We start from the raw sequence: 15,933 nt of genomic DNA, 5'->3' as shown, positions 1-15,933 counted from the left end.
AGGGTGAGGCATAGAAGGCTGTGGCTGTTTTCCCTGGAGTGCCATCGGCTGAGAGGTGATGTTATGGAGGTTTATACAATCATGAGGGGCATGGACAGAGTAAATGAACCAGGTGTTTTCCTTAGAGTGTTGGTGTCCAGAAGTAGAGGGCATTGCGTTCGGGTGAACGGAGAAAATTTCAAAGGGGCCGAAAGGACAACTCTTTCATGCAGTGGGTGGAATGAGCTGCCAGAGGAAGTGGTGGAGGCTGGTACAATTAAAACATGTTAAAGGCATCTAAATAGACACATGATGTAATTAGGAAGCATTTACAGGGTTATGGGCCAAGTGCTGGCAAATAGGAATAGATTAAGTTCGGATACCTGGTTGGCATGGATGAGTTAGACGGAAGGGTCTGTGTCGGTGCTATACATCTCTATTACTGTGGGATCATAACAGCTTATACTGCTCTTCTTCATCTCTGGGCTCCCTCATGACCACTTTGTCAATATCTAGCTTCCTCAGTCTCGAACAATGGGTGTATTTTTGGTCTGTTTAGTATTTTACTATTACTGTTTCTGACATTTTTGTAAGTTGATTTTTCACTCTCGCCCAGCCCCTGACCATGTGCTGCTTATTAATTTTGTGTCTGGAAAATTTTTGACAGTCAAGAATTCTTTTTTCCAACAAGCAAGTGTATTTTGCTTCCATTTCTGACTATCAAATTCTGCACCATTTTCATTCCCTGTAATCCATTTTGCATTCCCTGAAACATCAACTGTGTTTCTCCTTCCACAGATACCAGTGATTAATGCCAAAGCCCTGTAGCCTGGGGAGAGGGTGATGTTTGACTTTCTTGTACAGCTGCAGTTTGTGTGGTGAAGGTGCTGCCACAGTGTGGTTGGGTACGAGACATTACAGAGTACTCATTCAGCAACAGTAAAGATCTGAAGATAATGTCCAAATCAACAACAGTTTGTAGTTTTATTATCCTGCTTATAATTTCACAAAAATATTATTGGGAACTTTAGATATAAGGCCAGAGAAGGATGATATTAGGTCAGGTGACCAAAAGCATTGCCAAATAAGCAGGTTTTGAGGAATGTCTTAAAGGAGGAAAGCAGACCTGTGAGGTTTTGGCTGCGAATTTCAGACCTTGTTGCTTTGGCAACTGTAAAAGCAGCCACACAGGTGATGTAATGAATTAACAAATCATTGGGAGTCTCGAACAGAATGGTTTGTCGAGGTCTCAAAGGGTGTGTGCTGCAGGGAGCTAGGGATTATCACAACCAGGAATTAAATCAAGGGTGAGAATTTTAAATTGAAGGATGTGGGCCGGATGCTGGTAGGTGAGACTAGATTGGGTTGGGATATCTGGTCAGAATGGACAGGTTGGATTGAAGGGTCTGTTTCCATGCTGTTCATCGCTGTGGCTCTATGTTGTTGATTATGAATAGGAGCCTTTTGATGGATCAACAAGTTTTGGTACGAGAGAGTACTTGTGCAGCAGAGATTTAGTTTTTCTTGAGATTACAGGGAGGTTGAATGTGGGAAGCTGGCCAGGAGTATGTTTGGAAAATGAAGTCTGGAGATAACACAAGGTGGATGAGAGTATATGAGCTGAGACAAGGGTGGAATCAGCTAGAAATAGGGATCTTGGAGTGGGACTGCCCTGTCACCCTCACCTCACCTCTGGGATACAGCTGGTTGCCAGATTGTGAATCAGGGCGGTAACACCATCGGGAGCAGAGTGGCCCTGGTGGAGCCTAAAATGAGTGTCACTCAGCTGACTGTTGCTGAGCAGCTGCTGCTGGGTAGCCCTGTTGATGACATCTTCCATCACTTTACTGTTGATCGAGTGTAGACTGAGAGATGGAAATTGCCTGGGTTGGATTGCTCTGTGTTTTTGAGTTGAACCTCCCTGGGCAATGTTCCACGTTACCGGTAGATGCCAGTGCTGGAGCAGTACTTGGCTTGTTGGGCAGCAAGTTCTGGAGCCGAAGCCATCAGTATTATTGCCAGAATGTTGGCAGGGCCCGTATCCTTTGCACTACTTAACCATTTTTTGATGTTGTTAAAACTGAATCGAACTGGCTTAAAACTCACATCTGTGATGTTGGAAACCACTGGACAAGGCGGAGATGGATCGTCCCACTTTGCCCTTCTGGCTGCAGATTGCTGCAAATGCTGTCATCTTATCTGGTGCATGGATGTGTGAGGCCCCTCCATCAGTAAAGGTGGGGATTTCTGTGATGCTTCCTCCAGTGAGTTGTTTAATTGTCCATCACCGTTCACAACTGGGTGTGGCAGAACTGCTGAGTTCCGATCTGTTCCATTGGTTGTGGGAACGTTTAGCTCTGTTGCTTGCTGCTGATGCTGTTTGAAATACAGATGGTCCCGTTTGGTAGCTTCACCAGGTTCGCACTTCATTTTTAGGTATGCCTGGTGCTGCTCTTGGCATGCCCTCCTTTACTGTCCATTGTGATGGGCGAGTGCCAGACTTACAAACGCATGAGATTACAGATTGTGCTGGAGTACAGTTCTGCTGCTGTTGATGTCCCACAATACCTCATAGATACCCAGTTTGAGATCCTACAACTCTTCAAAGTCTGTCCCCTTTAGAACGGTGATAGTGTCACTCCACACAATGGAGATTTTTCTCAACTTTAAGCCAAGAATTTGTCTCCAAAAGGATTGTGTGATGGTCGCTCTTACCGATACTGTCATGGCCAGATGTGTCTGCAACTGGTCAATTCATAACAATGAGATCAAGTAAGTTTTTCCCTCTTGTTAGTTCCCTCACCACGCACTGCAGACTCAGTTGAGCAGCTATGTCCTTTAGGACATGGGCAGCTCAGTCAGTGATCCTGTTGCAGTGCAAGTCTCGATTGTGGACATTGAAATCCTGTACCCAGAGTACGTTTGACACCATTTTACTTCCTCAGTGCTTCCTCCAATTGTTGTTCAACATGGAGGAGAAGTGATTAATTAGCCAAGGGAGGGCAATACGTGGTAATTAGCAGGAGCCATAAGATTTCCTGGTGTCCGGAGTCAAGGCTGAGTAATCCAAGGGCAAATCCTCTTGTCTGTGCCACCATCTCTGCCTGGTTTGTCCTGCCGGTGGGACCGGACATATTCAGAGATTTCAGGAGAAAGTGAAGCCTGCAGATGCTGGAGATCAGAGTCAAGAGTCTGGTGCTGGAAAAGCACAGCAGGTCAGGCTGACGAAGGGCTTAGGCTCGAAACATCGATTCTCCTTCTCCTGGGATGCTGCCTGACCTGTTGCGCTTTTCCATCAACACAAACGTAATATCTTGGGATGTTGATGGTGGTGTCTGGTCATTGTCTGTAAGGGTTGATTTCATGAGTATGACTGTGTCAGGCTGTTCCTTGATTGGTCTGTGAGACATTTCTGCACATTTTGGCAACAAAATCCAGATGTTAGTCTGGAAGGCGTTGCACCATCAAGAGGGCTGATTCTGTGGTTGTATTTCCTGGTGCCTTCTTAGATGCCGAGTGGTCCATCCAGTTTCATTCTTTTGTTGAAACTTTGCAGTGACTAGCTTGCTGGGACACTGTCAGGTTTGGCAGGATGTTTTTCGCCATTGACAATGGTTCCATGGAGATCAGGAGATTCCTAATTCCAGCTATTTTTTTCTTGAATTCAGATTCCACCATCTGCCAAGACGGGATTCGAACCAGGACTTCAGTCGTTTGTCTTAATATTTTGGATAAAAGTTAAATACATTAGGTTTGTTCACTCACTTTAAATATCACTTACCCAAGCTTTGTTTCTTTGTAAAACACTGTCTATCATCCTGTCTCCTCCATCCTTCTCTCCAACAACAAGAGTTTGGAACACATGGAGTTTCTCTGTCACTAAGACTGAGATAATCTGATCTGCTGCTTCCCTCCCTCCCACTAGCCCAGTGAGTCAAACTGCCTCACGTGGTGCTCCCGGTTTTTGTCCTAAACTTGCATCTTTCTCCAACCTCATGTCAAGCCTTATCAGAGCTCATCTTAACCTTTTCCCCCAATCTCACTAAACCATAAACTTTCTAACTCTCATTCCTCCTCCTCCTCCTCATCATCATCAGTCTCCCTCACCGATTCATAGATATTGTTCCTTGTTCTGTCTTTTCTGGTTATGTCCTTCTCTCCCAAAATCCTGCTCCATCTCCACTCTCTCTTTCCTTTCTGAATTCCTTGCATTTAGTGTCCTTGGTCCCTTTTGGATTTTACGTACATACTACCAGGAGATGACATTGTGCAAAAGTACCATGTTGGGTTTCACAAGTTCACTGGCTGTCCCTCTCCATTACTCCACTGTTACTCAGTTATCAAACTGCTTACCACATTCCCACTACTCGATTAGGTGCAGTTTCCTCCCATGAAACATTGTAGTGGTTAAACCCGTTGCCAGATAAATTCCTTTCCCTTACTGCTGAGCCCCTTCCTCTCACTGGGAACTATGCAGCAGAACTACACTCTTCACAGTATTGCAGTTATATCTGACGCGAAGCTGACCTTCTGATCAGACATCTACACATCCCAAACACCAGGAATTCCAATCTCTTAAACATTGATTGTCTCCTCCTCACCCCAGCTCCATTGCGACTGAAACCCCTTACCCGTGTCTGTGTTGCCTTAAACTTGACGAATCCAAAGCAGAACCCTTAATTCTTTGACTGGCTCAGAATTTGGTTTCAGGCTCCCCTCTCAGTATTTAGGTTTAGACACATCAGTATTTATTCTGTCAAACCCCTTAAGAATCTGGTGGTGCAGTCTGATTGTGGCTGGTGGAAATGGCAGAGGCTGATGTGTTGTATCAGGGTGGAAGCTAAGGACTTGGTGGGGGGTGTCCTATCCTCGTTGGAGGTGTGGGTTTCAAAGGCAGAGGTGCAGGAAGTGGAGGAGATATAGTGGAAGGTATTGACCACATGGGAGGGGAAATTGCAGTCCTTGAAGTCCGGTGCCATTTGGTATGTTCTGGCCTCACTGGAACACTGAAGTAAGCATGAGACAGAGGTGTTGGCCAGGGAACAGGCTCGTGTGTTAAAGTGGCAGGCAGCTGGAAGCTTGAGGTCTGTTTTTGCAGCAGAACGTAGATCATCTGTCGCCATTTCCGCCAAGGCAACTGAGATGCTGCCAGACACAGTTCCTGTCCCCTCCATTAACAGCTATGAACCCTCCCAGCCAGAACGTAATCCACTCCTTTGTCTTTCCAAAAGTTTCAGTCTCTCTCTGGGTTCTGTCCCTGCCTATTATTTACTGTTTAACCCCTATCTCCTGTATACAAAGATCTGCAGGTTAGTTTAATTGGCCAAGCTAAATTTCCCATAGTGTTCAGGGATGCGTAGGTTAGGTGCATTAGTCAGGTGAAATATACAGAAATAGGGTAGGGGAATGGGTCTGGGTGGGATACCCTTCGGAGGGACCTTTTGGGCCGAATGGTCTGTTTCCATACTGTCAGGATCCTAATTTTCCCAGCTCCCATCGGTTCTGAGGCAGGGCCACTGGACAGATTTCTGTTCCCAGATGCTGCCAGACCTGCTGAGCTTTCCCAGCACCTTCTGTTTATTGTTCCTGATTGACACCATCCATACACCTTCCAGGTTTGATTCAGAAAAAGGGGGAGGATCCCACCACTGACCTCACAATGGGGTCCAGTTTCACTCCAGGCCTTTCAGAAATTCACATGGTCCCAATGGGAACAGCCAGTTTTTAAGTGATACCTGCAAAGTATTTGTTAATAGTTTTTAAAGTATTTTTCCTGAGGGCAGTTGAGAGTTAACCACATTGCTGTGGGTCTGGAGTCACATGTTGGCCAGACCAGGTGAGGATGACAGTTTCCTTCCCTGCAGGACATTAGTGAACCAGGTGGGTTTCTAACAATCGACAATAGTTTCATGGTCATCATCTCCTTTTCATTCTTGATTGTATTGAATTCCGATGCCGCCATCAGCCATGTTGGGATTCTATCCCTAATCCTCGGAACAATGCACATGTCACTCATCTGGCAGGAATACCATTAAGCTATTGCCTCCCTTTTTAGCAATGTTTAAAAGAAAGTTCCTTCATTCTACGTGTACAATGTGAGATAAAATACTGCAACGTCGATATGTCAGCCTCTCCAAAAGGTCAATCAACAGAAATTTGTTTGGGGGGAAATATTTCACTTTTTGGGGGGGGGCTTATTGAACAAAAATGAATCCAAATAAAAATCTTATGCCACGGACATGTAATTTCTGAAGCTGGAGGGGGATTACAGAGACAGGGAGGATTGTGGGGCCAGAGGGAGATTGTTGTCCAAACATCACTGTGGTGTACATGGACTGCAGCATTTCAGGGAGGCGGTTAACCACCACTTTCTCCAAGACAAGTAAAGGTGGCCAAGAAATACTGGTCTGGGCAGCAAAGGCAACCTCCAGTGAATAAAGCCAAGCAGTGACCTCTCTGAGCTGACTTGCTATGAAGTTTAAAAACCTCTCTGGAAATGGAGTGGGCAGAGAAGAGAAACAGTGACATTTCACAGCTGCCCTCAGAGAGACCTCACCCTTGGAAGTACTCCGAGCCGGGGATCAGCTCAGTGAGTTTCAGTCTCTTCAAATATCACTCTTAGTCGGTTTTATTGTATTCAATCTACAATAGTGAGTAAGGTGAGGATTTATTTTTAATGTCTTATGGTCTCTTGATTAAATGTTTAAGATATGAAACGTAAGCATTAAATTATTCTCGGGCAGTATGTTTCGAGCAGTAAGACTGTGCCTTTGTCTTGGTCTGTAGATTGTTAAGGCGGAGAGATGGCCTGTTGTAGAGTGGCGTGCTGTTCCTGTCGGATGTGGGAGATTAGGGAGAGGTTCAATGATCCTGCTGATTGTCTGCAGGAAGTGTGATTGCTAATCCTATTGGATCGCATGGATTGGTGGAGGAGTGATTAAAGGCAGTGAGGAATTGACAGTAGCCGGGGGCTGTGATAGGTCGCAGTGTCAGGAATCAGGATACTGCAGACACAGTCAGGTCGATGGATTACCGCCAGGAAAGCTAGGAGGGGTAGGCAGGAACTGCAAGAGTCTCCTGTGGCTATCCCCATCTCGGACAAGTATACTGTTTTTGAAAATGTAGGTGGTAATAGACTTTCAGGGGAATGTAGCACTGACAGCCAAGTTACTGGTACTGAGACTGGCTTCTAACATAATGTGAAGTATATCCAGTTCCACACGATCGATGGTGATAGGACACTCTCTAGTCAGGGGCACAGTCTGCCATTTCTGCAGCTGACAGTGAGACATCAGAATGGGGTGGTGCCTCCCTGGTGCCAGTGTCAAGGATGTCTCACAGAGGGAGAAGAATATTCTCAAAAGGGAAAATAACCAGTGGGAGGACATTATTCATTGGTACCAATGGCATAGGAAGGGGAAAGCATGGGGTCCCGACGAGCAGGGAGATTTGCTAGTGCCACTCGGGAGGCATTAATCAGTGAGGGAGTCGGGGTAATCCTAAAGAGATAGTGAGAAAAGAGGTGAGTCTGAGGCTGGTACTGTTCACCAGTCAGACTGTCAAGGCAGGCAAGACCAAGCCACAGAATTAGGTGCCATGGACCAGTTGCACTGCATTTATTTCTGTGCAATAGTCCTGACAGGTCAGGGAGGTGGACTCAGGGTATGGTTTTGAACATGGCACTGGGATATTACAACAATTATAGAGGCATCATTTAGGGATGGATAGGACTAGCAGCTTAATGTTCCAGGGTATAGATGCTATAGCAAGGATAGAAAGGGGCCAACAGAGAGGTGTTTTTGATTAGAGATAACATTATGGCTGGGCTTCGGGAGGATGTTCCTGGGAGTACATCCAGGCAAGTTATTTGGTTGGTACTGAGAAATAAGAAAGGGATGACCATCTTACTGGGATTGTATTATAGGCTCTCTGCCAATAGTCAGCGGGGAATTGAGACACAATTTTACCAGGAGACCTCAGTTATCTATAAGAATAATATGGATGCAATGATAAGTGGTTTTAACTTTACCAGCATAGCCTCGGAGTGATGTAGTGTTAAGGACTTGGATGGAAAGGTGTTTGTTCAGTGTGTACGAGAACATTTCTGATTGTTTGTTGGATGTACCGACTAGAGAAGGAACAAAACCTGACCTGTGTTCAAGTTGGCACATTTTCCCCAGTATTTGTGAGGGTTTCCTTCGGGTGTTCCAGTTTCCTCCCATAGTCCAAAGATGTGTAGGTTAGTTGGATGAACCATGTTAAATTTCCCATAGTGTCCAGATGCAGTATATGAGGTTTTGGGATTTGCAGGCAAATCTCTGCCTGATGTGAAAAGATCCTTTTGAGGTCTTGGTCAGAGGGAGGTGTGGCCACACGTTTTACATTTCTCATGGCGGCAAGGGAGGGTCAAGTGTGTGAAGCGTGGGTTGGTGAGAGAGTGTGGACCGAACATGGGGGTTGCAGAGGGAATGGTCTCTGCGGAACACAGATAGGGTTGGGGAGGGAAATATGTCTCTGGTGGTGGGGTCTGACTTTAGGCAGCAGAAATAACAGGTTAATTTGCTTTATCTGGAGATTAGTGAAGACTGCAGGGTTTTATTATTTATTGTGGCTGAAGGGGTGGGGTAAAGGCGGAGGTGCGCGACGTAGAGAGCATGTGTTGGAGGGCATTGTTGAGCAAGTCAGAGGGAAATTACGGTCCGTGAAGTAGGCCTTTCTGGGATGTCCTGGAGTAGACCCAAAGAGATTAAACAAATATATCACAGACAAAAGATTAACTGGACCAGAGAATAGGACCCCTTAAAGGTCAACAAGGCTGTCTATGGAACCACAGGGGGTGCGAAAGATATGCAAATATTTCACATCATTTTTACTTGAGAAGTATATGGAAGCTCAAGAGTTTGGAAAAATAAACAGTGATAACTTGAAAAGTGTCCATGCTACAGAGGTGGTGGTACCGGATATCTTAAATCGCATCAAGGTGGATAAAGCCCTGGAATCTGATCAGGTTTATCCTGGAGCTTTTTGGAATTCTAGTGAAGTAATTGTTGGGCCTCTCCTGAGGTATTTGTATCGTTAATAGTGACAGGTGAGGTACCATTATTTATAAAAGGTGATAAAAAGAGGCCATGGAACAAGAAAACAGTGAGCCTGAAGTCAGTGGCACGCAAGTTGTTGGGAAGGGATTCTGAGGGATAGGATATCCATCTATTTAGAAAGATAAGGAATGACCAGGGATAGTCAATCGTGTTTCACTAACTTGAGTGAGTGTTTTGAAGTGACAACGAAAATTGATTAATCCAGGTGGTGAACGTTGTTTATATGGACATTCGACAAGGTTCCACAAAGCAGACTGGTTAGCAGGGTTCGATAACATGGAACGCAGGGAGGGCAAGCCATTACAAAACTGCCTTGAAGGTAGTAGACAGAGGATGATGATGGAGGGTTGCTTTGCGGACTGGAGGCCTGTGAGTAGCAGTGTGCTGCAAGAATAGATATTGGGCCCTTAAATAAATGACTTGGATGTGAATATATGAGGTATGGTCAGTAAGTTTACATAAGACACCAAAATTGGAGGTGTAGTAGAAGTGAAGAGGGTTAGTTCAGAATACAACAGGATCTTGATCAGATGGGCCATTGGAGCAAGGAATGGCAGACGGAGTTCAATTTAGATAAATGTGAGCTGTTGTATTTTGGAAAGGCAAATCAGGGCAGGACGTATACACTTAATGGTAAAGTCCTGGGGAACATTTCTAAACAAAGGGACCTTGGAATGCCAGTTCATAGTTCCTTGAAAGTAGAGTCACCGGGAGGCAGGGGAGTGAATGCAGTTTTTGGTATGATCCCCGTTATTGGTCAATATATTGAATGCAGCTGTTGTGATGTCATATTGTGGCTGGACAGGAGCTGATTACAGCTTTTCTGGAATTCAGTTTTCAGTTCCAATCTCCCTGTTCTTGGAATAATGTTGAGAAACTTGAAAGAGTTCAGAAAACATTTGCAAGGACTTTGCCAGAGTTGGACGGTTTGAGCTATTGGAGAAGGCTGAATACGCTGGGACTGTTTTCCCTAGAGAGTTGGAGATTGAGAGGTGATCTTATAAAATCATGAAGGTTATGGATAAGGTGAGCAGTCAGAGACTTTTTCCCAAGTTCGGTAGGTCCTGAACTAGAGGGTACAGGCTTAAGGTGAGAGGGGAAAGATTTAAAAGAGTTCTAAGGGGCATCTTGTTCATGTTGAGGGCATTGCAAGTATGGAATTAACTGCCAGAGGAAGGAGTGGAGGCTAGTACAATTGCTGCATTTAAAAGGCATCTGATTGCATATATGAAGAGGAAGGTTTTAGAGCGATAAAGGTGAACGCTGGCAAATGGGACTCCACTAACGCTCTCTGTTATTGGTCAATGCATTGAATACAGAAGCTGGGACGTCATATTGTGGCTGGACAGGAGCTGATTACAGCTTTTCTGGAATTCTATTTTCATTTCCAATCTCCCTGTTCTTGGAATAATGTTGAGAAACTTGAAAGAGTTCAGAAAACATTTGCAAGGACTTTGCCAGGGTTGAACGGTTTGAGCTATTGGGAAAGGCGGAATAGGCTGGGACTATTTTCTCTGGTAAGTCAAAGACTGGGAGGTGACTTCATGGAGATTTATAAAATCACGAGGGGTGTGAATAAGGTGAGCAGCCGGGGTCCGATTTCCTTAGATTAGGTGGGTCCAAAACTAGTGCACCTGGGTTTAAGTTGAGAGGGAGGGGATCTAAATGGCAACGTTTTCAAGCTGAGTGCAGTGTGTGCATGGGAGGGGCTACCAGATGATGTAGTGGAGGCTGAAAAATCACAACATTCAAAAAGCTTCCATTTGGGTACATGAATTGGAAGTGTTTTGATGGATACAGGCCAATAGCTGGTAACTGGGAATCCATTAGTTTAGGATTCCTTGTTGGCACAGACGAATTGGACCGAAGGTCTGTTTCTTTGATCTTAATAAATTGTGTGGAGAGCTAGCTGAAGCACAGATAATTATCCTCGGAGCTGAGAAGGTGAAGGAGTGATTTCGACCTGGTGCAGATTTGGTTCCAAAGTCTTGAAATTGCAGAGAGAGAGAGAGAGAGAGAGAGGAATTGTTAGCACTGTCACAATGTTTAGTAACTACTTTCAAGTAATTGGCAAATAATACAAGGTGAAAATGTGAACACTATTTTACTCAGTAAGTTCTGAGCATCTGGAACAGTCTGAATGACACAGATTCAGCAGGTATTCTGAAACAGACACAGAATTTTACTTTTTAAGGCAAGATTTGGGGGGCTGTGGGCACATGGGAAGGGACTTGGGACAGACTTGCAGCATCACCAGAGGGAGAGAGTACAGCCCTAATGGGCTGATAGCCCCCAGGCCCTGTGCTGTGTTATACTGCCCCACACACTGTGAATGATGAAGCTCATCTCAGGGCAGAGAGAGGGAGGAGCCAACCACTCACCTCTCAATCGGCGCCGGCTTAATTAACGGTAGCTCCAGACCAATAGGAGGAGAGGCTGTGTGATCCTGCAGCCAATGGGAGTGAGTGAGGGGTGCGGCCAGCACGGCAACACATGTCCATGAGCTGTGCGGGTGCAGTGTCACTGGATAGGGTTGGGAGAGACAGCAGAGACTGGGACAGAGGCTGTTGGACCTGAATTAAAAGCTCCAGGTAAATTAAAACCAATAGAACTGCGGAAGATGTAAATCAGAAACAACAACCAGGAGGTTCTGGAAAAGCTCAGCTGGTCTGGCAGTATCTGTGGTGAGAAATCAGGTAAAGATTCAAACCAGTGTCCCTTCCTCAGGACAGATCTTACTGAGAAAAAAAAGTCAGTTTATGTGCAGAAGTTAGTGTGGGGGGTGGAAAAAAGGAGTAAAGGATGGGTGGGGATAGAGTGAGAAGAACAGTTGGGTAAAGGAGTAGATAATGTTCTGGCTGGGGGAGGGTGATTAGCTGTTAATGGAGACTGTTAGTGGCTAACCATAGGTAGTGTGTAATGGCAGGCTGTGAGAACAAGGTCTGGTGTGTGGGGTAGGTGGCTACGACATGAGGTTGTTAACCTATGGTTAGCCACTAACTGTCTCCAGTATAAGCTGGTCCACACCTATATCATTCCACGATTGGACACAAACCTTTGGAATATCCTCCCTAACTCCCCCTCTACGCCTTAAAGATTTATCTAAAAATCGTTCTCTTTCATCAACGTTCCCATCATTCGTGAAGCATTTTAAGAGATTTTTCAGTGTGAAAGGCTCCATACAATGCAGGTAGTTGTTGTTATTGTCTGACATCAGGAGAAACAGGGATGAGCCCTCTCTCTCTCATACCAAATGAACAGCAGCAAAAGCAGGAAGCACAGCATGCTCCAGCCCACAATGGGCCTCGGATTATTGATGTCAGCGCCGGACCAATAAGAGTGGGGGAACGGGGGCTAGAGGTGCTAGTTGGTCCTTCAACCAATCGGAGTGAGTGTGGGGCGGGACAATACTCAACCACGTGATAAACTTCACTGACAGCACAGTGTTGTTGTGGCCAAGGCATTGGAAATGTGTGAAGGTAAAGGGCAGGGGAAAGGAAAGACATAGATCAGGAAGAGGAGGAAATTTTCACGGTATGGGATGAGAGGTTTTACAGAACTTAGTGCACATTTTAAAACACAAATTTGAAAATCCAAATTCTGCACCATTTTCCCTCCCTATAATGCATTTTGCGCTCCCTGAAATATCAACAGTCTGTTTCTACCTCCACAGATACCAGTGATCGGTGCCAAAGCCCCATTGCCTATAGGGAAGGTGATGTTTGACTTCGTTGTACAGCTGCAGTTCGTGTAGTGAAGGTGCTCCCACAATGTGTTTGGGTAAGAGCTGTTTTAGATTATTCACTCAGCAACATTGAAGAGTTGGCAATCTACGTGCAAATCAATGACAGTTTGTTTATTTTTATATGTTTATAATTCCACAGAAATACTATTGAGAACTTCTGACATAAGGCCACAGATGGGGATATTATGTCAGGTGCTCAAAAGAATTGCCAAATAAGCAGGTTTTCAGGAAGACCTTAAAGGAGGAAAGCAGGTCTGAGGGCGTTGGGGTGGGGGGGGGGGGGGTGGTGATTCCAGACCGTGTTGCCTTGGCAACAGTAGAAACAGCTCGACAGGTGAAGCAATGAATAAAGTCATCGTTGAGTCTGAAAGAAAATGAGTTGTCGGGGTCTCACAAGTTGTGCGGTGCAGGGAGACAGGGATGTTCACAGCCAGGAAGTACATCAAGGTTGAGAATTTTAAATTGTTGCTTGTTAATAGGAGCCTTTTGATGGATCAACAAGTTTTGGTACAAGTGAGCACTTGGGAAGTAGGGTTTTAGATACTCTTGAGATTTCATGTATGTTGAATGTGGGAGGCTGGCCAAAAGTGTGTTTGTACAAGGAAGTCTCGAGATAACACAGAGATGGACGATTATTTCAGTAAATGAGCTGAGGCTAGGATGGAGTTGGGTGATGTCACTAATATAGAAATAATGCTTTTGGAGTTGGGCTCCCCCTCCCCAATTCACAGATATTGTTCCTTGTTCTACCCGTCTGTCTTTTCTGGTTATGTCCTTCTCTCACATTCTGCTACAAACTAATATTTGACCCCACCGTTGTTGGAAAAACCTGCTCCATCCCGACTTTCGCTTTCCTTTCTGAATTCCTTGTGTCTGGTGTCCCTGAAGGATCTCTCCTTGGTCCCTCCTGTTTCTCACCTATATACTGCCAGGAGGTGACGTTGTCCAAAAGCACCGTGTTTGATTTCACATGTACACTGACAATGCCCAGCTCTCCCTTACCATAATCCCTCTCCATTACTCAGTTATCAAGCTGCTCATCACACTGCCACTACGCGATTGGCTGCAATTTCCTGCAATGGAACATTGCAATGATTAAACCCATTGCCTTCAGTTGCTATTACAAAACACTTGCCCTTACTGCTAAGCTCCTCCCTCTCCCTGGGAACTGTCTGAGGCAGAACCACACTCTTCACAATATTGCTCTCATATCTGACCCCAAGCTGATCTTCTGATCAGACATCTACACAATCACAAACACTAGGAATTCCAATCTCTTGGAATGTTGCTTATCTCCACCTCATTCCAGCTCCATTGCTACTGAAACCCCTGACTCATGTCGGTGTTGCCTTAAACTTGTCGAATCCACAACAGAGCTCGTGATTCCGCGACTATCCCAGAATCTGGTTCCAGACTCCATCATGATGGGAAACATCCTCTCAGTATTTACCCTGTCAAACTCCTTAAATATCCTGCATGTTACAATGAGATCCCCTCGCATTCTTCCCAAATCCAGTGCATAGAATCCCACTTTCTTCAGTCATTTCTTAAAAAATAATCCCTGCAAACCAGGGATCATCCCAGTCACTCTTTTGTGAAATGTATCTGACGAAATGACGAAAAAGGGACCAAAAATAAAGGGACCAAAACTTCTGTCATTACTCCAGATGTGGTCTCACTCGCACTTTATAAAGTTACTCTCAGGTATATACTTCAACCAACTCCCTTTAAACTTGCACAGATGTTGTTGGAAATGCTCAGCAGGTCATGCAGCATCTGTGAAGAAAAATCAGTTAAAGTTTCTGGTCTGGTCACCCTTCCTCAGATACGTTAACTCTAATTTCTTTTCACAGATGCTGCTAGACCTGCTGAGCTTTTCCAGAAACTTCTGTTTCTCTTCCTGGTTTACAGCATCTTCAGTTGTTTCAGTTTTCATATCCTCTTTACTTGCCATCTCTCCTCTAGAATTTGTCATTTCCACTTTGGAATAAAGATTCATATTTGTTTGGTCTCCCCTACCCTGGGAAAAAAGAAACCATGACTAGTCACCCTTTCATTGCTCCTCATAATTTTATAAAGTTCGATAAAGCCACCTAAACTGTCCAGTGCTGCAGGGAAATAGCCTCAGCCTATTCAGCCTCTCCCTGTGGTTCAAATGTTCCAATACTGGCAGCACCCTAGTAAAACTTTTCTGAACTTTTGCAAGTTTCCCAACATCTTTCCTGTAACAGGGAGACTGGAATTGAAAGCAGTCTGGGGATTCCAAAAGTGGCCAAGCCAATAAACTGTGCAACCGAAACATGATCTCCCAGCTCCTATCCTCAATGCACTGCCCAATAACAGCTAGCATACCAAACACCACCTTCACTGACCTATCTAACTTCACCCCCACTTTCAAGGAACTATCAACCCACACTCCATGGTCTGTTTGTTTGTCAACACTTCCCAAGAACTTGCCATTAATAGGTTGAGTCATATTCTGGTAACATCTTTCTGAAATCATGGAGACCACAATTGAATGCAGTATTCTAAAACTGGCCTCACCAATGCCCTACTCAGCCACAACGTGACCTCCTAATCCCTATACTCAGTGACAGAATCCCCACAGTGTGGAAGTAGACCTTTCGGCCCATGAGACCATACCAACCATCGGAACAGCATTCCACCCTAACTCTGTAACCTACCATGACCCAAAGCGAATCCATCTAACCTGCATGTCTTTGGAATTGTGGGAGGAAATTGAGCACCCAGAGGAAGCCCACGCAGACACACGGGAAGAATGTGCAAACACCACACAGACAGTGGAATCAAACCAGTGTCCATTTATTGACCAGTGCATTCTATTAAAGGTCAGTGTCCCAAATGCCATATTCAGAACCTGATCTCCCTGAAACTCCACTTTCCAGGAACTATGCAGTTGTTCTGAGCCCTTCAGAGGGAATTAAGGTGAGGAGGAGAAAGCGAGAACAGGGTTGAGTTGTAGATCTATAAAATAACTCTCCATCTTCCCCCTCTCTGTTCCCCCCCGTCTCCCCCCACTCTGTCTGGTTCCCCTCTCTCTGTCTGTCAGTCCTTTGTCGCCCCCCTCACCTCGTCGGTCTATCCCACAAT

At 45.1% G+C, this 15,933-nt stretch overlaps 1 long non-coding RNA gene across 1 annotated transcript in view; it reads left to right on the top strand.

Moving 5' to 3' along the window:
* Window positions 1–15,933, top strand: part of LOC122551871 (uncharacterized) — a 51,055-nt gene that overhangs the window by 15,958 nt on the left and 19,164 nt on the right. The window contains exons 5-6 of the long non-coding RNA XR_015752262.1: window positions 3,648–3,730; window positions 12,751–12,857. This is a non-coding gene — a long non-coding RNA (uncharacterized LOC122551871). The remainder of the gene's footprint in view (window positions 1–3,647; window positions 3,731–12,750; window positions 12,858–15,933) is intronic.

The sequence above is a fragment of the Chiloscyllium plagiosum genome, unplaced genomic scaffold, assembly GCF_037043375.1.
Source record: "Chiloscyllium plagiosum isolate Xiang-an unplaced genomic scaffold, Cpla_swu_hap1 HiC_scaffold_31, whole genome shotgun sequence".
Taxonomy (NCBI): Eukaryota; Metazoa; Chordata; class Chondrichthyes; order Orectolobiformes; family Hemiscylliidae; genus Chiloscyllium; species Chiloscyllium plagiosum.
The sequence above is the reverse complement of the archived record's forward strand: the minus strand, read 5'-3'. Positions and strand labels throughout refer to the sequence as shown.